The sequence below is a fragment of the Helicoverpa armigera genome, chromosome 15 (genome assembly GCF_030705265.1).
Source record: "Helicoverpa armigera isolate CAAS_96S chromosome 15, ASM3070526v1, whole genome shotgun sequence".
Lineage (NCBI taxonomy): Eukaryota > Metazoa > Arthropoda > Insecta > Lepidoptera > Noctuidae > Helicoverpa > Helicoverpa armigera.
In genome coordinates, this window is record NC_087134.1 from 5,776,772 (window position 1) to 5,799,134 (window position 22,363).

The 22,363-nt window shown below is 35.1% G+C and overlaps 1 protein-coding gene and 1 long non-coding RNA gene across 4 annotated transcripts in view; one reads left to right on the top strand and one right to left on the bottom strand.

The window, feature by feature from the left end:
* LOC110370529 (carbohydrate sulfotransferase 11) overlaps positions 1-13,883 on the bottom strand; it is a 59,803-nt gene extending 45,920 nt beyond the window's left edge. Inside the window, exon 1 of one of the 3 annotated variants that reach the window (XM_021326368.3) lies at positions 13,687-13,883. The gene's annotated coding sequence lies outside the window, so the exon portion shown is untranslated. Of the gene's footprint in view, positions 1-13,483 lie in introns of all 3 variants that reach the window. The other 2 variants (XM_021326367.3, XM_021326369.3) reach the window with 2 other exon arrangements.
* On the top strand, positions 7,764-10,396 carry LOC135117847 (uncharacterized). Its single transcript, XR_010277210.1, has 2 exons — positions 7,764-9,376; positions 9,668-10,396. It is a non-coding gene; the product is annotated as an uncharacterized LOC135117847 (long non-coding RNA).
* Positions 13,884-22,363: the final 8,480 nt, after the last annotated feature.

The window sequence follows — 22,363 nt, forward strand, 5'->3', positions numbered from 1 at the left end:
TGCATTTCGATGCTATCAGTCTAGTTTATATTGCTTCACATAATAAGTGCATTACGGCGGGCGCTCTGGGCGAGAGTATAGGAATAACCTAATGCAGAAGTACTTAATGTGAAGTCCTTCAGTCCTACAGGATGAAAGATAACATCTCTTTTGGTCTGTTTAGATCAGAATAACACTACAGAATAAAGGACCATAATCAAAATTATAGTCATTTGTTTAGTAGAAATTACTTATTGGGAAAACAAAAATTGTAGGAGCATTGCGGTCAAAAGGAAACTTACTACAATATAGAAGGCTCTTTTAAACCTTCAACACACTTGTTTGGACTTACTATTGTGTGTGTATATCTCACACATAATAATACAACATAATGAACTCATCTCAAACTTGTCATAATGATTATCGTTCAGACACAAAACGCTTTAGGGCAAAAAGTAATTAATCTTACCACCTATACACATACCTGCCATGGAGGTAAAAAACGCCACTAACGAAGCTATGCGAGTCTTTAATTAAAACTCAATTGTTATTAAACCAATTAAATATTTTGCCGCCTCTAATTTTTTGTAGCTCTAGAACGTATTATTTGACGTATAATCGCAGTAAAAATATAAATACGAAACCATGCCTTTATTTTTATGGGTAATTCATTAAATATAAATAAAAGTTTTTCAAACATGTACTATTCCAGACTACGTGTTTGAGAACGTGAACAATGACGTCAGAAAATGCAGACTTATGAACAATTAAAGCTCCCACTCCAAACTAAGAGAGGTATGTTAAACATCTGAACTATTCAAACAGTACTAAAGTTCATGATTCATTACCGTTTTATTATTAAAACGTAAGCTAAAAATAGTTGCATGTTTATCAACTACAAACGCTTTTCAAAGCAGGAACGTAATCCGTCTTACCACAAAAACTTTTAAACGTCAGTTTATGCCTTGTCTAAAAAAATGTCAAATTATGACGTTGACATATGGTTCATTTTTCAGCCAAAATTTTATTAGACAAGCGTAAAACAGGGTTTAAAGTTTTTGTAGTAAGGCCCAATATGTTTTGATGGAATCGATTCAATTAGTAGCTAATATCGAGTTAATCGAATTGGTTCGTTGCTCGATCTCCCAGATGGTGATGATTACATTATGGTGGCAAATTAGCTGAGTAACGCAATAAAGCCGCGGGCGACGCCGTACGAGTGTATTACACATAATAAAATAATATGAGGGTGACTGAACATTTTTATTGTACAGTATAATAAGATGTGTACTGTAATTCAGTTTTATTATATGCTTCAGAGTCTGCTGATCAACTAACAATATTGTATGGAGAAGATAGTTTTAGTTCGGAGCAAAAGTGTTGGATTGAACTGATAGGTTATCGATACCATACTTTATATCGATAACATCAATACGCATAGGTTATCTTAGCGAGGTCTCGTGACTTTTCTCTTGACGTTTTGCGGATTTCCGCCGCATTTTAGAATCAATCGAACTGTTTATTTATGTAAGTATAGTACATCCGAATCAAACCTTTTAAAATAATATAAATATTTTAAAGGCAGAATCTTAATTAGATAAACGTTTTAACCTTACTACAAATACAACTCAAATCAGTTAATTCCCACAAAAAATATACTTGATACTTTAAGATGAACACACAAGTACGAGTCAAATGATAACGAAGATGAAATATGTCTCAGTTTGACACAATTTTTGATAATTTTGTAACACGATATAAAGTTGGCATGACTAACTACACAGGTCATCAACCTATCATTTTTGATAAAAACAATGATAAGATGGAACAAACACAACATTTTTATGGTGACAAAAATCGGGAGAATAGTGAAACCACAGAAAAAATTGTAAAAATATAGAGGTCGTGAAACCATAGAAAAAATAAATAAAAATATAAACAGAACTAACAGCAGTCCAAAAATGTGGACACGTCATAATAAACTATTCTGCAATCTGCGATGTATAGCAGCTAAACAGAGCCAATTCGTAAAATGATAAAGTGAAATCCAAAATGATTAGATTGTCAATGACATTGAATACTGAAATTAAGGAATTAGATCAATTGGCAAGTTGCCAAAATTTCTGAATGCAGAGTCAGACGGGAGATACGCCTTATGCATCTTATGCCCAATCTATTACTGATCTATTTAATTTTTTCAATTTGATGAACTATTTCCTTTAAAATGTTTTAGTTAACATCTCCAATACCACAAATGTACTTTTTAAAATTGTTCATTTTGGCCTTCTACAATTCGATGCAGGGTCTTTCTGGATTTACCTATGTTTAAAAAAATTAAAGCAATCTTTTGAAATGGTAGGAAACCGTAGGAGTGTACTTAGATATTATTGTCCCATAGAGCCCTGCCTCATTAGGACGCCAATGGCGACGTCGCCGGCTACGTATCCAAGCAGTTAGTATTGAAATGTATGTAACCTACCTCACTTGGCGACGGTTTGGCAACGTCGCCAAATTGGAGGCGTGGCCACGAGTTACAGATCCCTACGTGGCTTCTGGCTACCGTGGCAGCTTGGCGACGTAGCCACGGTTGCCACTATAATGTACACGGTAAAGTGCACCTCCCTCACTCAGTCGCCAGTGTGGTCGCCAGTCAGCGTGCAATTTCTTCAGCGACGACGTAAACAATTGAATGTCGAGACGCCATGGCCACTCGGCTTGGCGATATTTGGATGCCAGAAGTAGCCAGACATGAGCCGCTGGCGACGTCGCCATGGCGTCCTAGTGAGGTAGAGCTCTTAGTTCTTTATTGACGCTGATAAATAACTTATAATCTGAAGAATGGTAAATTATTTCTTCAAACGCAGAGACCAGTTAAAAGTGCTGAAAGTTTTACAGGTAAACCATAATCTATTGATATCTCTGAGTGTGAAGCAATATATTGTTTTAGAATTTAAAACAGATGGACTATGTACCTATAGCTAGCAACAGTACTACAATATTTCATGACTGTAACAACTAGAGCCAAGCGAATGTTGGAAACGATACCGATGACTGAAAATAATAAAGTATGAGTCTATGAGCCCTGGCCAACATAATCTATTTTACATATTCGTCCTTAATATGATTAGGCTATGTTTATCATTATCAACTTTATGAACCGATTACTTACTTAAAATTCGGCGAGAAAAAAGGTTCAAATTTGACGATTCTTTTCTGAGCCACAGTTATCTTAAAGCTCGCTTTCATAAGGCAGATTCGCTGTTTATGCATATAATACTTAGGTACGCACGTAGGTGATGTATTACGAAGTCTTACAAAGTGTGGCGATGAGCTAAGATTACCAGTTTGTCATTGTGGCGGTTGCCGCATTTCGGTCATTCTTGTTGCCGCACCTTCTGGCTCGTGAGGTAATATTAATGGTTTGTAATAAATTATGCTTTGTTATTGTTACGTGCTCCTTTTAGTTAAATACGAAATTCAGTAATTTTAAAACACTGGAAGCCAACCCTGACATATGTAGTTGGGAAAAGGCTATCGGCAGATCATAAACAACTCATGCTTTTCGTGGTGCGTCAAATCGACTGGCAGAAAGGAAGGTTTAAAAACATCAATAGAACCTTACTAAAAATAGTAGGTCATCTTTTGAATGAAATATTAGGTACTAACACAAATACAAAACTACACGACGCTAATGTTCAAACTTTAAATGTCACCCATAATAGTTTCACGAACAATAGCATCAAGCAAACTTCAGTATTCAGTATTCTTGGAAAACTTACAAATTGTACGTTGCAATTGTAAATTAGTGTCATTAGCATAGCTAATAGTTTCCTTGAGGCACTGAATTACGCTGCATAATATTTGATGAGTTGAATACATCAAACTGATTCTGAATCATAGCCTAGTATGCTTTATTTAGCTCATATTACACTTCATTAGATTCATTTATGTTATTCGATATTTTGCTGGTCATATGTTCTTGTTCTAAGAATATAACATCAATGAGTTCATTGATAAATAGGTGATGCACTGCTGCAATTTAGTCATTAATCTACATTTGCATTTTAAAGGTTTAGTCTACCTGCTCATTTTCTGCCTGCTTTACTGATTCTCGTGTTTGCATTACAAATAATAGACAGCCGGGAACTCCGCGTTCAGATTTGTCTGATGTGTTTTACTCATTCCAAGCATCCGTTTCCATGAAAACAGTTCAAAGCGAAGTTTCATGGAAATGCTTTTTTGATTTGTACTCATTCTCAAATTAGTGTTCCTAACCTAAATAAGAATCGTCATTTTGCTAACATATGTTTGTATGACGCAACGTGAAATAAACCTACGCATATATGAGCCTAAGAATAGCAGGTATTCTTAGGCCTTAGGCGTCCATAATAATGGCTTCGCATTGAGCAACCCGTCACCGTTTGTCTATAAATGTGACCTTTGACCCAACACTTAATGCGTGGTTATTATTGTTGCATTTCTCACTGTAGCTCTGTTAAATATTAGGATTGGTATGCATTGTGCTTAATAATAGAACCTGTTTCATTGAAGACGATGCAAGCTTTTATTGTAAACTCTTTTGAACTGCTTTCGTTTATTGGCTTTGAGATTCAAGTTTGTCATGAACATTTTTAGAAACAAAAAAAAATAATGCTCGAGTTCAGTTCAGTTAGGAGCATGTTTAAAACTATGATACTGACACGAATGCATTCAAGTCCCCCTTATGACAAATGGCCACATTACATGCATTACCTGCTATGTAAGTCTATTTTTAATTCTAGATACGTCTTGAGTTTCGCATTATTAAGTAGTTATACCTAGATTTAGCCCGTTTAGCATGGAGTACGTATTGTTAAAAGTAGTAGTAATTCACACATTCCTTTTTTCTTCTTTTAGTACTTAGTTACTTGCGTTTTAATTTGCCCGCCATTGATATTAGCAATAAATGGTTGATTAACATTATTATGGTTTTCGTAAGACTCCGTAAACCATGAGTTCTAGAGCAAACTGTTTCTCACGGCTTATGTTTTGTGTCTCTTGTGAAAACATGATGTTGCAAATCTTTTCATTCACATCTTAGGAACTTTTGTATTTTGATTGTGGCCTTTCTAAGAGCAATCGTTATAACTAAGTCCAATTTTATTTTGGTAGTTCTTGTAATATTAGTAGGATAGTAGGACTAAAAAGGATAACTGGAAACTACGACTTATAGAAAAATACCACTAACTAAACCATTACAATAGGTAGCATAACACTTAGGGTTGCCAGAAACAGGTATTTCAGTTCTGGGACAATTCGAGGATAACGAACAAAAATATGAAAAATTAGAGAACCTACATATTTTTTGGCTTTATTCAGAATTCGTATACCTATTTGAAGACCGTTTTTGCAGTCTTTCCAAAAGACTTGCGAAATCTGGGCTCAGTTCTTTAGAACGAAAAATTTTAATGATTTTGTAAATTTACTAGTAAATAAATAAAAAAAGCTAGTGTATATCCGGTATTCAAAATCCGGGACTCATCATCCTCCGAGCCTTTTCCCAATCATGTTGGGGTCGGCTTCCAGTCTAACCGGATTCAGCTGAGTACCAGTGCTTTACAAGAAGCGACTGCCTATCTGACCTTCTCAACCCAGTTACCCGGGCCACCCGATACCCCTTGGTTAGACTGGTGTCAGACTTACTGGCTTCTGACTACCCGTAACGACTGCCAAGGATGTTCAATGACAGCCGGGACCTACAGTTTAACGTGCCATCCGAAACACAGCCAATGGTGTCTAAGTACTTAGAAAGTACATACAAACTTAGAAAAGTTGCATTGGTACTTGCCTGACCTGGGATCGAACCCGCGCCCTCATACTTGAGAGGTTGGTCCTTTACCCTCTAGGCCACCACGACTTTTCCTCTAGGCCACCACGACTTTTCCGACTTTTTTTTTAAATCCGGGACTATACGGTGTAATTCCTGGGCAAGGGACAAGACACGTAATTCCGGATTCCACGGATTTCCCGGCCATTTGGCAACTCTAATAACACTACATAGGTAAGTACATATATAATTCCCGATAGCATAGATATTCCTACAATTCATTATAAAAATATAGGTGAGGGACGCCAAATGATTGACATAACTAACGACCATAATGACTAATGAGTTCAACAAAAATACGTAATTTAGCGATAATGACGTGACATTCACATACCCGATAACAACTGATTTTATACTAACAGTGATGTTTCCGACGCTAAACATGATTATATTATACTTGCTTATTCTCTACCCGCGGCTTCGCCCGCGTAGAGATCGGTTATATCGCGCTTCCAAGAGAATTATACAAAAGTCTGACCACCTTATTATAAAACGTGGTTTTAAGAAGTACCCGCTTTAGTAATAGCTTTAGTTCACTGATTTTGTTCGGGGCGGTGGTTTAAAGGTGGTACAAAAGCTGGTACTTTTTTAAACCACGTTTTATGATAAGGTGGTGAAAGTCTAAGGATAAAAACTATCCTATGTTCTTTCTCAAGGTCAACTCTATCTCTGTACCAAATTTTATTAAAATCAGTCCAGTGGTTTAGACGTGGAAGCGTAACAGATAGACAGACAGAGTTACTTTCGCATTTATAATATTAGTAGGGATTATACAATTTATACAGCTGTTTTCTTTCATGTTAATTTCTGTTTCCATTGCTCTTTACACACTGTATACATCTCTTTTATTCTCATTTTCTTTTCACAGGTATGCTGGAAGAGATTTCTTTAGAAATAAGCCTTTGTAAATTCTTTCTTTCCTGTCTTCTTTCTTTTGTATGTGTTTGTGTACAAAAATTGAAAATATTTTTTTTTGCGCTCACCAGCTTGAATAGTGAAGCTGATTGCTTGAATACTGCAAGATATTCGAAGAACGTAGTACCTATTACAATACTAGTCGTCCTGATATGTATATTGGCCATGAATCAGACAATTAATAGAGATGTAGCAGTATCTGTAGCAGTTACATAAAACATCGTTAAACTGAATCATAGAATAAAGTCTAAGGTGTTATTTTTATTGGAACTTGAGAAGAGTTTGAAGTGAAACTAATCTTTAAGGGCCAATTAAAAAGTTCAATCGAATGTTGTTTTGTAAGTTCACTTGATTTGCGGAACTGCATTCTATTGAAAAACACATTTTTTTGAATTTGATTCTGAACTCAACCCAAAATATTTGCTAGTTTTGGAGCTGTTTTAATAATTACTGATATGATGTACAAATTAGTGCTTTAAAAAAAGTGTAGGTATATTACTAAGTTGAATGCGTTATTTTCGAAATTACTTTCTTTAAAGGAAAAGCTTTGGTGACCGATACACGATATTATAAAATTCAAAGCCACACATAGAATGACACACTTGAAAAATAAAATTATTAAGTTGGTCACGTGTGACAAAAGTTACCGGTTTCTATAATTTATTCAACAATTCGGAGTCAAGCATCAGTTGCGCAACGTTAATAGGAATTTTATTCTAAACCTACATATAATCACCGTGTTACATAATACTGCATTTGAAACTATGGAAATCGAAAATGTAGCAACGCGACAATTTTACAGGGAAACAATACATATAAATTGTTAAAAAGACTGTTACTATTATATGCTTTATAATATAAATAAAGAAGAAACAGATAGGAAATATTTCAACAATTTGACTATCAACCTTGACACATTTGTCACAACCACCACTAACTTTTTACATCCGTTTGACTAATGATTTGTTTTGACTATAAATAAATGTGGACGCAACGGTGCATAGGGTCATTTCGCCTGTTGGCGACCATTTAGTGCAGTTGGCAAGTTTGACGGCGATAATAAAAATGCTCCAGCACTCATTTCCATGTCAAATTTGTGTAATGTATTCCTTATATACTCTATTTTAAGATTAACTTTCAGTTGTATTAGAAATATCTTACGTTTTCTATTTAAATCGATAAACCTCAAAATTAGGCGTTTTACCCAGTTTGCGTCCACAAAATCCAATTCGCGTCCACCCATGGTCCAGTTCGCGTCCAGTAGCTTAGAAAAGGAATATAGGGGTGATTTTTTTAAGAATTAATAAAGAAAGATTGTATTAGATCAATTTCTTTATTTAACAATAAACTTAATTATTAAAAGTCAACATTATCATCATTTAAAATTCACTTTAAAAAATAAAAATAATTCTTCTCAACATTGGTTTAAGTAACTTAAAATAAGATTAAACAGTATTTTTTTTTATTAAGATATACAGGGTGTTTGGCGCATGGACCGACAAAAATTTTTGGGGGATTCGTGAGGCCATGTACTAGTTTTCACTCATAGACCCAATGTCCTATATGTCACTGTATTCGAGATACGATTTTTTTTGTTTGTTTTTAAAAATTACCGGAACTATCACCTTTAAAACGCTATAACTTTTCAGTCTGTTGTCGAATTTACACCAAATCACTTTCATTGCGTTCTCTGATGTATTATTATTCCAAATAAAACATAAATTCATAGCACTAGATGGAAAAAAAATACTTGTTGAGCTTCCAAACTCTTAAAAATGAAAAAACGTATGAAAAATGTCAAATTCAAAATTAATTATAAAAAAAAGTAAAAGCTTTTATGAACTTCGTTTAATAAAAAAAAATTGCCTACTTAATACCCTTTCCAACGATATGCCACATGGGTGTGAAATCATTAATAATGTCGTCAAAATCAGAGCAGGAACGAACACGCACTCTAACGTCTCTAACAACGAACCCGTTTGATAGAACAATGGTAAGCAGGTAATTGGCAGGTAAACTGCCTGTCTCTTTCTTACGCATGAAAAATATCTCTTGTCTTTGTCTATCATTGGGTTGGAGTTTGTTATGTGATCCTTGTTTAGTCGAGATTTGACTATCTCTGCTATCGGAAGTGTCCGTGTATTTCACGTTTTCCTATTTCGTTGTTTTTTGTTAAAGTTTGTTTTTGTTAAGTTTTGTTTGTTGAACTTTTCTGTTAAACTGTTGGTGTATTCACCGTGCTTGTTACAATGCCTAACTTCAGCAACGAAGAGTATGCTGACATGTTGTTGGCATATGGCAGCGCTAATTGTAACGCTCGTGAAGCGCGTAGAATTTACCAGCAGCGTTATCCTAACCGGCGTATACCACACCACGAGACGTTTGCTACAACCTATCGACGTCTGAGGGAGACTGGAAACATAAATTTCCAAGAGCCTCGCGTTAATGTGAGGCAACATAATGTTGTAATTGATGAAAGCATTTTGCAAGCTTTTGATGAGGATCCAACGACAAGTATTCGAGTTGTAGCTGAAAGACTTCACTTGTCGGTTTGGAAAGTTTGGTCAGTTCTTCGGGAAAATGGAAAGCATGCGTATCACTACACTTCTGTTCAAGGTACGTTAAGTACTTTATTTATTTTATCAGGCGAAATCGTAAAACTAAATTTTGAACCAGTTATCTTCGACCTTATTGTGCTGAAATTTTGCACCCAAAAAACTTGTATTTTAAAATGGTTTTAACCATACACTTATTTTAAACGTTTACAAATATCCTTGTAGCTTTACTGGTTCGTTTTTCAAATAAATACCTAGTAACTTTTATTTTTCTAATTTTATCTTTTAAATTTATGTTAGTTTTTGCCATTCAAAAAGTGAATTTTTACCAGTCTTTAATGGATTGTTCTAGGTCTCATAGATGATGATCACAGGAGACGGCTCGATTTTTGCCGATTTATGATGCATACGGACGTAGATGATACAAATTTTTTAAAAAGAATTTTGTGGACTGATGAATCCAATTTTAATCACGAGGGAATTGTGAATCTCCACAACCTTCACCATTGGGCGCAAAAAAGACAAAATCCCCGCAAGAAAAGACAAAGTTCCTTTCAAACTAAGTTTAGTGTAAACGTTTGGGCGGGGTTATTGGAAGACACCTGATCGGTCCACATTTCTTACCAGAGCGCCTGACCGGAGAAAATTATTTGAATTTTTTACTCGAAGATTTACCTGAATTGGTATTACCAGTATTAGATGGAGAACCAATTATTTTCCAAAATGATGGCTGTCCAGCACATTACCAGCGAGACGTGCGAGAACATTTGGACAACTGTTTTCCAAATTCATGGATCGGAAGAGGCGGCCCAATTCCTTGGCCTGCACGTTCACCAGACCTGACGCCCTTGGATTTTTATGTCTGGGGCCGTGCAAAAGAAATTGTGTATGCGACTGAAGTACCCACAAGAGAAATTTTAATCGAAAGAATAAATTGCGCCTTTGAAATTATGAAAGCAGAAATGCGACTGAGGACGACGACTGTAGAAATTAGAAAAAGATGCCGTGCATGCATTCGCAACAGAGGCAGTCATTTTGAACATAATTTATAACTTAAATTTAATTAAAACATTTTAAAACATTTTTGTGTTTTCATTACCCTGGCACTGGTTAATGTGTACCTTTAGGTTTGTGACGACATTATTAATGATTTCACACCCATGTGGCATATCGTTGGAAAGGGTATTAAGTAGGCATTTTTTTATTAAATGAAGTTCATAAAAGCTTTTACTTTTTTATAATTAATTTTGAATTTGACATTTTTCATACGTTTTTCATTTTAAGACTTTGGAAGCTCAACAAGTATTTTTTTTCCATCTAGTGCTATGAATTTATGTTTTATTTGGAATAATAATACATCAGAGAACGCAATGAAAGTGATTTGGTGTAAATTCGACAACAGACTGAAAAGTTATAGCGTTTTAAAGGTGATAGTTCCGGTAATTTTTAAAAACAAACAAAAAAAATCGTATCTCGAATACAGTGACATATAGGACATTGGGTCTATGAGTGAAAACTAGTACATGGCCTCACGAATCCCCCAAAAAATTGTGTCGGTCCATGCGCCAAACACCCTGTATACGTGGTTATAATTAAATTATAATTATAATTTAAATATTTAATTATAATTTAATTATAACCACGTATATATATTAATAAAAAAAATATAATTTAATTATAACCACGTATATATCTTAATAAAAAAAATGTACTGTTTAATCTTAATATATTAAGTAATTTCATTTAAGATAAGTTCTTCGGATACAGGAAAAAAGAAGGAAAAGACAACATACACAGAAGAAGACTTAAAGAAAGCATTAAATGATATTCGAGAGAAGAATAAATCGATAAAAAAAATATTCAAAGAATACGCCTTGTCTGATAATTTATTGACTCAACAATTCTTTTAGTTGTATGTTTAGACAAAATTGTTATATTGTTTTGTTAATTTAATATGGCCAAAAACTTACTATAATCAACGCGGGTCTTTCCCTGTGATTTTAGGGTAAAATTAACAGAACTGATTACTGTTTATTTTTCAAGTTGCAAAATTAATTGCCTAATTTTAAGTTACTTAAACCAATGTTGAGAAAAAATATTTTTATTTTTTTAAAGTGAATTTTAAATGATGATAATGTTTATTTTTAATTTAAAATAACAAAAAAATTAAAAAATTTACTGTTTAATCTTAATATATTAAACAGTACACATGTTTTAATTATTTTTTATAAGCAAGTATTTAACGAAAACAGTGGACGCAATTTGGTTTATTAGTATAGAGGATAGTTTTAGTTCGCGTCCATTGTGGACGCAAAGTGGAAGTTTTGTAAAATTCGATGTAGTAATTCGCGTCCACCTTATTTTATTCGTTAAATATAAAAAACATTACCAAATTCATAAAAAACATTATACCTTTATTCATCATTAAACTGTAGAAATAGCTATCTATCCTAAAATTCACATAAAACAATATAAAACTTACCATCAAACACGCCGCTTCACACAAATTTTTATCTAAAATTCAACGTGTTTGCGCTTTCTTGTTGAAGAGCCTAGACTAATTATTTTTTCTAAAAGGATTGGTTGGACGCACAGAACTTTTGTCTATCTGTGCGTGCCTCTTATACATTAACGTATTAGCGGTAATGATCTTTCGTTTGATTGGTGTGTTAATTATCTTGTTTTCGAAGTTTTTTTAAAGGAGATCGGCAAAATGGACGCGAACTGGGCGATGGTCGCGAACAGGCGAAATGACCCTACGATTAATTTTCCAGTACATTCTGAAAGGTGAACAACTAAATGCCTATAGAAGATGGAGGGTGACCTCGACCAGTATTGACTGTCATATTCATTGAAAATTATTCAAACACGAATTCCTTGCGAAAAAGAATTCGCCTGAGGCGGAATTACTTAAATCTGTACATATAGCTGCAGACTTGTTATTTGCGAACAGCATATTTTTCATCTTTACTATCAGCAATGTAGATAATAGATATTGTATGCTTACCAAAGTTGAATAGAATCGGACCAAAGAAATCAATATGGCAAAACTGAAGCTTCGTTGATTCAATGGATGAGCAAAAATTTGCAGACCAAGCTTAGGAAAGTTGTTTATGTTTATAACTTAAAAGTGAATCCTATTCAAATTGCTAAAAGCTGCAAAAATGTGCACTAATGGTATGACAAATCTAAACAACTGATTTTGACATGCCGATAAAATGAATAATGATCAATTCTTTATCGTGATTAAATACAATGTAAGTAAATAATTTTCATAGAATCTACAAAACAGAGTTTCATGCAACTACTGATAATAAAAATTTAAACAAAAGCTCGGCACGCGAAGCAATCATTCGTATTTTACTGCACGTAACGTAAATAAATGCTTTTGAAAAATATTGCTTGTATTGTATATTTCCAGCAATCAATTAAAAGTTTCCCATCCAGTAAGCTCCAAAATATAATGAGCTTCATTTGTTTACGATTCTTTTCAATTTAATTGCTTGAGCTTACCTACTTATAGCTATTACATTACCAAATTGCTCTTAATCTCATCAAGTCGATTGGATTACGGCTTATAATGCTTAATTGGTTCGATTTGTGTAATGTCTAAACACGAATTACCTATGCATTCTGTTGTACTATCATCATTATCGTTTGCAAGTCTATTCTTCAAAGCCTTTTTAAGTAATGACTCATCGGAATTGTTATTTATCTTATTTACATGATCAGATCTTTCAATTTCTGTATCTTTAACAGAAAAGCATGAAATGTCTTCTTTGCAGTATTCTAATTCATCATTGTTATACTCGTATGGCTTCTTAATTTGATTAACGCATGTGTCATCGTATTGGGACCGCGGCAGTGGATCCGTGGGCGTTTGAATGCTTGCTCCTACACAACCGATGTGATTGGGAATTTATCCTCAAGTGTCATGTATCACTTGTCAAATAATATCTCCATTGATAAATACTTATGTAACTGTCGAATCTTGTTTTCTACTCTTATCTCCACTTACAGCTGATTTTTTATTCTAATTTTTATGTTGCTTTTCTTATTTATATTTTGAACAGGATCATTGTTCACTCATTCATTTACAGCTATTGTAATAAATTGTAATGTAGTTCCTATCAGAGATCGTGCATATAAAACATGTGTAAATACTTACTCATCAATTAAGTTGCAAATAAATTTGTGTCCATACTATTTAATATTTATGTAATAGTCTGTCGTCACGTGCGCTTTCACGTAAAATATTAAATAAATACGATATCTTCTTGAATTTCACTAATACTCCTCAATCAAAGTATTTAAACGCTTGATCATCAATGAAACTGGCGTTAAAAAAATATTAAAAGCACAGATAATTACAATTTGTTTATAAATAAAGGCTTCACTGTCGATATCAGTCGGTTGCGCAGTGCTCACAAATGTCAGACGAGCGGCATGAACCGACGGACGGTAAGCTACGACCGCGCACCACAGAAGGCGCGGCGACACTGGCGTATCGACCTCCCGCCATCACAATGAATGGTGAGCAAGCACCGCAGTCTGCCGCTGCAAGCTCACTACTGCACTGCAGCTTTATTTCTGGCAACCACCCCGGTACTTAACACAACGAAAACATACCATTTTCTTTGCAAAAATGTGCCAACAACAGGCCGTGACATGCGAAATTCCGAGCCACTGACCCGGTTCTGTACCGCGTTGAAGAATTCTGCGGTTACATTCAACCGTTTACATTTCTCTATAATATTTTGTTGTTAATTCTGAAACACGTTTGTCAATACGCATGCGTGACTCAGAGGTCTATCGGGAAACCCTCTTGGATCAGCTGATTAAATGACCTTGTTCCCACATTTTCAGTTCTTGTTATCTTTGAGATTTAATGTTGAACTTGTCTTTTCGTCTGCATGCACGTCTCTATCGGCGCTATCCTATCTGGGGTCCTACTTAAGAACAATGCTGTGAATTTCTGACATTTGAGAGGTTATTTATAAAGGAAGGAATAATGTGCAGACCTTTCAAGGTTGTCGTGTTAGGTCACAGTGATCCCACGAGCGGAGGTGCAGATAAAGTCAAACAACGTGAAGATATCGCTAATTAACTTGCCGTAATAAAGTGATTACCCAAAGGACTCGAGTGGGTCCAGAGTCCAATGACTCAGCAGTCACTTCATTCTTAAATTAGAACCCTTGTCTGGCTGTGTTTATTGGGCATTTAGATTGTATGGTGATGATAAAACTACGCTTTATTAGTTTGAATAAGTACTTACCTAGCTAGTTTTGAAGATCAAGAGTCAAGGCTAAGGTGGAAATTGCCTGTATCCTCACTGTTGTCTAATGTTTATATTTGCCGCTTACATTATTTCGTGTTAAGTAGTAAAATTGGAATTACTTGCATCCGGCATACAAAGTATATGGAGACGACTTATTTGTCGGTGCCGTAAAAGCTAGTCAAAATTCTAAGCAAGTTTTTTAAAGCCCAGTCGGTAGGCTAGGCTTTGATAAAATAATGATCCCAACACTTTTTGCATTCCATTTCAAAGAAAACCACTTGAAACATTCTCATTTAAACAAACCGTGCCACAAACATCCGTGACCGTGATTACAAATCTTCGGAAGCTTTGTTCAATTAACTTTATTAGTCAAGCAATTAATTGCAAATATGCAGACACATTGCTGGCGGCAGCTTAGACACACTCAGGAATGCTAATAGCAAATGAGCAATGGAAATCAAAGTCTAACATAACAGTGCAGTAGTGTCGGCCCTACGTGACCTAACTGCTGATTTGGTACGTGGCACAATCTGATCATTCCTTTGCTAAGCCGTCGATAGAAAATGCTTCCTGTTATCGATGAACGAATCGGTTTAATGATCAATCGATTGACCCTATCGATTATTCATATCGTTACTTGAATCATCGGACAATATCTGCCTATCATTAGGGTTCGATGAATGGGGTCCAATGATTACTTATTAAGGAAGTAGCTGCAATAATTTATAAACAATTTAAAATAAAATCAAAGACATCCTAAGTTATTATTCCATTCATTATAATATTAATCTGACGGGGCGTCCCCCCACTGTGAAATATGCGGTCGATTTCCTTCAACATTAATGAAACTATGTATATTAGGAAGACTCCTATATCTTATTTTTGGAATGCTCATCTTCCGTTACCTTTTATCAAGGAAAAGACGCTTTATGAGTCTTTTCATAGGTTCTTATTTAAATGAACATAAAATTGTAGCCATCATGTAAATTGTACACATTAATCAGTATGTATGTACCTAGTGCCACAGTAACCTGACACTAATAGGCTACTTCCATCGACTATTTAAATTAGTGTTGTATTCTAATGAAACATGACGTCTTTCAATGTTTATTTAGCTGGCCTTTAAGTAAGAAGTAAATATTTCGATAAACCGTTTTTAGACCGTTTTCGAATTTACAAACGAGAGTTTTGCGGAAAGAATTTCCTTGATCAATTTGTTTTTTTGGGGGTAGGTATGTCATTTTTTGGTCAAAAATATATACAATACATTCAATGGAGAACCTTCTCTTGTTTGGGAAACTTTTTCTCTACACGACAGAAAAAAGTATTTGTTCAGCTTGACGTTCTTCCGAAACCATGTTCCAATTTCACACAAAAAGCGACACAGTTTATCTGGCTTTCGTGAGATAAGCCTTATCTTCAAATCAATATATACCTACGTACATACCTACGTATATTTTACTACGTAAATACATAGCTTATTTACGCTGTCCTTTTTAACCCCCGACGCAAAAACGACGGGGTGTTATAAGTTTGACGTGTCTGTGTGTGTGTGTGTGTGTGTGTGTGTGTGTGTGTGTGTGTGTGTATGTGGCATCGTAGCTCCCAAACGGATGATCCGATTGTAATGCGGTTTTTTTTGTTTAAAAGGTATGTCAGTCGGGAGAGTTCTTAGCTATGTTTGGTGGAAATCGGTTCAGGTCTTCAAGGTCATCAGCTCGTTTGCTAGATGTGATAGGAATGTTACACGCTCTGTTTACTTGCAAGTATATGTGGGATCTGAAATTTGAAACACTAATGCCTTTTGGAACCACTGAGCTGGTCTGCTGTTAGGGCACGAAGGTAGGAGACGTAACCCTGAACTGCCTTTTAGTAAACCCATCGAGTTTGGGCTCGTTGAATTTGTCTTGACGAGTTCTCTTCATGTTTCTGATTGACGAGAACCTGATGCTGGAAATGGGATGTGGCGGATGAAACCCTGAAATGCCGGAATGAAACGGATAAACCGATTTATATTTTGCTGAAAATCTAGAATGTCCAAAGGTTAATCTTTATTGTTTCTCAGTCTGTGCAATTCTCCCAGAGCCAGTTTGTCATGAGGATTGTTAAACAGCTTCCTTTGGCCGAGATCGCATATAGCGACCCCCTCTTAAGATAAAATAAATTAAATGAAAGAAGGAAAAATTAAGGAGCTCCTTTAAAAAGCATGAAATAAAATTAAATTATAAATTTAAAAACCCCGACCCAAAAAGTATGCAATAATTATGACAAAGGTTAAAAACGCTAAACCCTATAAAACGCAAAAAATAACTTTTAACACTACGTAAACTAAATTTTGAAGTGTCGGGGGACCGCTTTTTACCTTCATAAATACTTACATAAATAAAATGATACCTACCTAATTACAACATTCGTTTTAAAAAAAGAAACTCGTATCTAAAGTAATGAATTAGAGCGGTCCCCCGACACGACAAAATTTAGTTTACGTAGTGTTAAAAGTTATTTTTTGCGTTTTATAGGGTTTAGCGTTTTTAACCTTTTGTCATAATTATTGCATACTTTTTTTGGGTCGGGGGTTTTTTTAAATTTATAATTTTTGTGAACGTCATCCACTTTAAGAGGACTGAAATTAATTTATTATATTTACAGTTTGGCACAGATTCATAGTTTGTGTGACCTAATGACCAATGCCAACAAAGATCTCGAAAATATTGTCTTTACAATTAGACAGAGAATATTTACTGAATATTTGTGTCTCTCCTTGTGGTCAGATATTTGTTGTAGTAAATCCCTGAGCTGAGTTATTTTTAAGTTAACGTGACAGCAAAGACAAATTGTAGGATTATAAAATAAATCTTCTTAGCTTTGGTTGTTTTTAGGTGTCTTAATTTAATGAATGACTTCATTTCCTTTAAAATTAAGAACAGATTTCAAAATCTATACTAATATTATAAATCTGAAGAGTTTGTTTGTTTGTTTGTTTGAACGTGCTAATCTCAGGAACTACTGGTCCGATTTGAACAATTCTTTCGGTGTTATATAGCCCATTTATCGAAGAAGGCTATAGGCTTTTTATCCGGGTTCTTGCCGAGGTTCCCACGGGATGCGGGTGAAACGGCTGGCACGCTTGTTTTGTTACGAACATATCTATATGTATAGGTAAGTAAATTTATTCTAGCTATTAATACAAAAAATACTTACCTACCTACCTAATAGGTAATCAGTTTAAGGACAAAAGTAAATAAATAATTCAGTCTATTTTTAAAAACGTGTCGCTAGATGATGGTATAGAACAAAAATAAACGGTTTTGTATAAATTATTCAAACACCATTTGTTGGTAAAACCGCTAGGTATTGGAAATTCATGTGTGAGTAGGTGGGTAAACCAATAATGTAAATTCTGACATAATTTACCAAACATACAATTTATTTTCGGAATCACTACAATTACCTACGGTGTAACATTGAACTTGATATATTAGCTTTTACACTAATTTGTCCACCTACTTGAGCATTTTATATCGATGAGGTATGTTTGGTCATCCAAAGGACAATCTTGAGGAATTACTTTCTTCACTTTTGTAAAAATATTATAAAAGCTTAAAACCACAGGATCATCTATCAGTTGAAGCAATACTAGATGTCATTGGTATCCAGGATATAGGATACAAAGTTTTTTAGTAATGTTTATTTAGTAATGTAAAAAACCCCAAGATCAGACTGATCGCAGTGGTAGAAATAATACTTACCTACTCCTTCCAGAATAATAATATTTATGTATCTCATGAGTTCCATGAGAGCACACAGATTATATTTTTTCTCCTAGTCTACTAAAAATATAAACTATTCTTTTGTTAAAGACTTCACATGGCACGACCTAGTACATCTAAGTTCTTACCTACTACAATTTCCAGTGTTTTCTATGACAATCACCGCGAAAGGAAGTAGCCATTTAAAGTAACTATTTTAAACTGTCGGCGCTCACGGCCACGAACGCGTAGGTGACAGGACTACGGAGGTCTTCTGAGCTAATATTAGAATAATCCAACCATACATGCATGCTTGACGTTCTGGAATATTTCCATATCATACCTACTGCAGGTATATGAACGCTCGTTAACTGCAAATTAGACAGCCGATTGTTTGATTAGGCTCATAAATCCATATGGTGATGGATGGTAGTGCCCATATTTCGGCCTGTATCAGACCGACTAAAAAAAGTTTGATTGGATTCACGATGAAGTGCCTTGAAAATAAATGATCAATATTCGGACCAACTATCACCCCACAGTTAAGTCTGCATATGTGGGGTTCTTCATATGAGACGCAAAGACGTTTTTCGCTCTTTAGACTAGTTTATTAATGCACGTGGCGTCAACATCTGTTTGCTATAGACTAGACTCCTATTTCCATACAGATCGAGACTTAATTGTATTCTATAATTAAAACATTAAGCGTTAAATAGATACCATCTGTGACCAATCATTAACACAGCTCGTCATTACTTTGCTAATCACATGACGAGCGAAGTATTTGCTGAAAAAGTGTTCAGTCAACCGTGTCCCGAATCTATTTAGACGGCTTCGGATTCGCCTCGTGAACATGAAAGACGATGAATCCTCAAAATGTTACGTACCTAATGAAACTCGCGAATTTGTCTTTGGTAGTGATAAAAAATGTGTTACGTAAAACTGTTTACTTTTGGAGGAAACATTTACTCTAATAGTATAAAGCTAAAGAGTTTGCTTGAAAGGGAAATTCAGGAAATAATGGTTGGATTCGAGAATTGTTTTCGGACTGCCAGATAGGTAGCCTTTTTAGCGAAGCGGAATTAGTTCCCACATGAAGATGAATAGAATATGCTCTAGGCATAACATTGCAGAAGAAAAATCATACTGGAATAAAAGATTATATTATTATTTTAAGTAGAACTGAATAGATATAAAAGCATAACATAATTGTTATATTTTATTGCAGCAGGTGCTAGGTATACCTATTAGGTAGCAGGTGTCCTAATGGAATAGTCATTGCATGGAATAATTCGGGCCTACTGATGAATTCACTAGCTTCTTGTTTCTCACTAAACTTAGTGGCACAATCAAGAAAGATCGAAGATAGAATCGACATCAAGAAAGATTGTCATAAAGAAGTATAGTATCAAATAGGCGAGATATGGACAACCTATCAAACAGTAACAGCCAAACTCGAGAGTTATTAACTAAACCATTTCATGAATTTAATTCCAAACACTTACGTACACTTGAAACACTTACAGCAGTTAAACTATTAAGTAGTTTCCAAAGTTCATTTAAGAAATAGTAACAATTACCTCCTAGCCCAGTAATACGATAACTTATTTATTGAGGACATAAACGGTGTCAATCAACACATGTAAGTTCTCATGTTAAGTCAACAACAATGATCGAAGTCATCTATAAAACATGAACACAAAAACTCGCCGAGCTCGGAACGTGTTCAAGTGCTTTCCGTTTCTCGCTCGCTTGTTTTATTTGGAAAATAGAAAAGTGAAATTAAAGTGGGTCGCTTTTTCGCCGAACAATCTATGGGATTAATAGTGTAGGTACCTATACAGGGAAATCTAATCGCCGGGTACTCCTTGTGTGTCGCTATTCTTTTCATTCTATCTCAAAAGGGCTTCAGAGTTCTGGCCGTAAGAACCGTTCCCCTTAAAAAGACGGGATAAAAAAAAAGTACATAGAATTATTTGTAAACAATACATTCTAACAACAACCTAATTAAAAACTTAACATTTCAATTAAAGAAAACCACTTTTACATTACCTACATTAAACCAGAGGTACACGGTAGACCCATATCAATTAAAAGTTAATGGATTTCCTCGGTAGGTCCTAACTTTAGAAGTGGGGTCTCTGGCTCGCAGCGGGAATGAACCGGTGAGTTTCCTGTGCAACTACGTACGTACTTTGACACGTCCCGGTGGAATTGGCTCATAGTAAAAGGAGTATCTATAGTTTCTCTAAATTATTGAGTGCAATTGAAACCCCCCTAAATAATTAAAACTTTTGTCAAGCTTTCCGACTTCAGTTCTTTTTGGCCCTTTTCATGCAGTAGGTATGCAGTGTCAAAATTAATTTGCTGGCTGAAATGTTCCGACCTTCCTACGGATAAGCTGAATTGAAAGATCTTAAATACTGTGTTGGATATATGCGTGACTATATCCCCACTTTAGATAGGTTTATGCTGCAATGCAGTGCATAGCGCGGAATAGCTGTGGCCTTGTCCTGACGCCCAATTTTTCTTAACACGATTATGATATGTGTGCTTATCATTGTATCGGTACCTGCCTACACTACGCTTACCTGCTATCAATGCCTACAATATAGACAGCATAGTAAGTCGTCATAGTTAATATTTCAGATGTCAAAATTTCAGTTAGGTACCTACTTTGCACCACTTACTTGTGTTTATTTTTTATTTAATATATGTAGCTTGTTTCGTTAGTACCTACTTAGGTAGGATCCTTTTATATCTTTCAATGCTTCAGCGGATAAGTAGGCTACCTATTTATCAATTCCTGGTTCATGGATCGAAGGTTAAATCTGATGTAAACCTAGGTATACTTATCTTCTCACTGGATTGTGGTCTTCCCACTTGCATAAACATAATATTCAAATTAGTCTTAGATGGGTGTCTGAAAGTTGAGGAGTCAATTATTGTTAAACTCGGAGTCAGAGGTTTATCGTCATAGGTGTACCTAACTACCTATTAGTAGGTACACCTATCTAGGTAGTTGGACCTTGCATAACTTTGTCTTGGTATTGACATGTTGTTTTTTTCGTCGTAGCTAACTTTATACCTACCTAGGTGTAGTACCTACCATGCATATTTTTATCACACCTAATGTGCGAGCCATATTTTTTTAGGAACTTATCCAGACCACCAGAAAAACAAGCGAATATAAGGAAAAGTTCAAAATAGAACGGGTAAGTAAATCTTCGTCAGTTGTTTAGTAGGCCGCCAGTCTAGACGAGTTAATATCTGTTCCATATAAATGTAAGCAAAAACTAGGCAAACACACATTTGTACAGGCTGGTGATGCATTATGCATGCGAGTCAAATCACTTGCATTGTGTGCAGCCAGACTGTCACCGCAATAACAGGCCTCCGTGAGATGGGAAACGATCTTTTGTACTGCCGTATTGAAAAGCTACGGATCGTTGCTTCAAGTAGATAAGCCAGTATAACCTGACAGATGACAATGTACTGGATGTCGAAGCTCCTAACGCTGGCAGCGGTCCCTCAGAGCTCAAGTTAAAATGGTTGTATTCATGAAAACTGTCCTGTGAACAGTTAATCAATCATGCACTAACGTTCACATGCTCGTCATGTTATGCATGAGGTAACTGGTATGCTTAGTGCTTTGTATAAGCATCTAGATGACGTAGCTGTTAAATAAAGATTTTAATTTGCAGCTAAGAGCATATTTCATATTAAATCTGGCCATTTTTTTATGCAGCAGACTGCAAAGTAAGTACCCAGACTGATTCAAATATTGTTAATGTATTTACATCTGGGATTTTTTGTTACCTAATATCAAGATAAAAGTTTTATAACTTGGGTACCTACATGATTATGTATAAGTAGGTACAATAGCTGTAAATTAAATAAGTACCTATCTAAAATAAATCTAATGCCAAACAATTAAATCGGAAGAGCTGTTTCAGCCGTTTCACAGGGCCAACATTAGAATCGTAGATAGTCGTTGAATGTGCTGCAAGTTTTTTTTCAA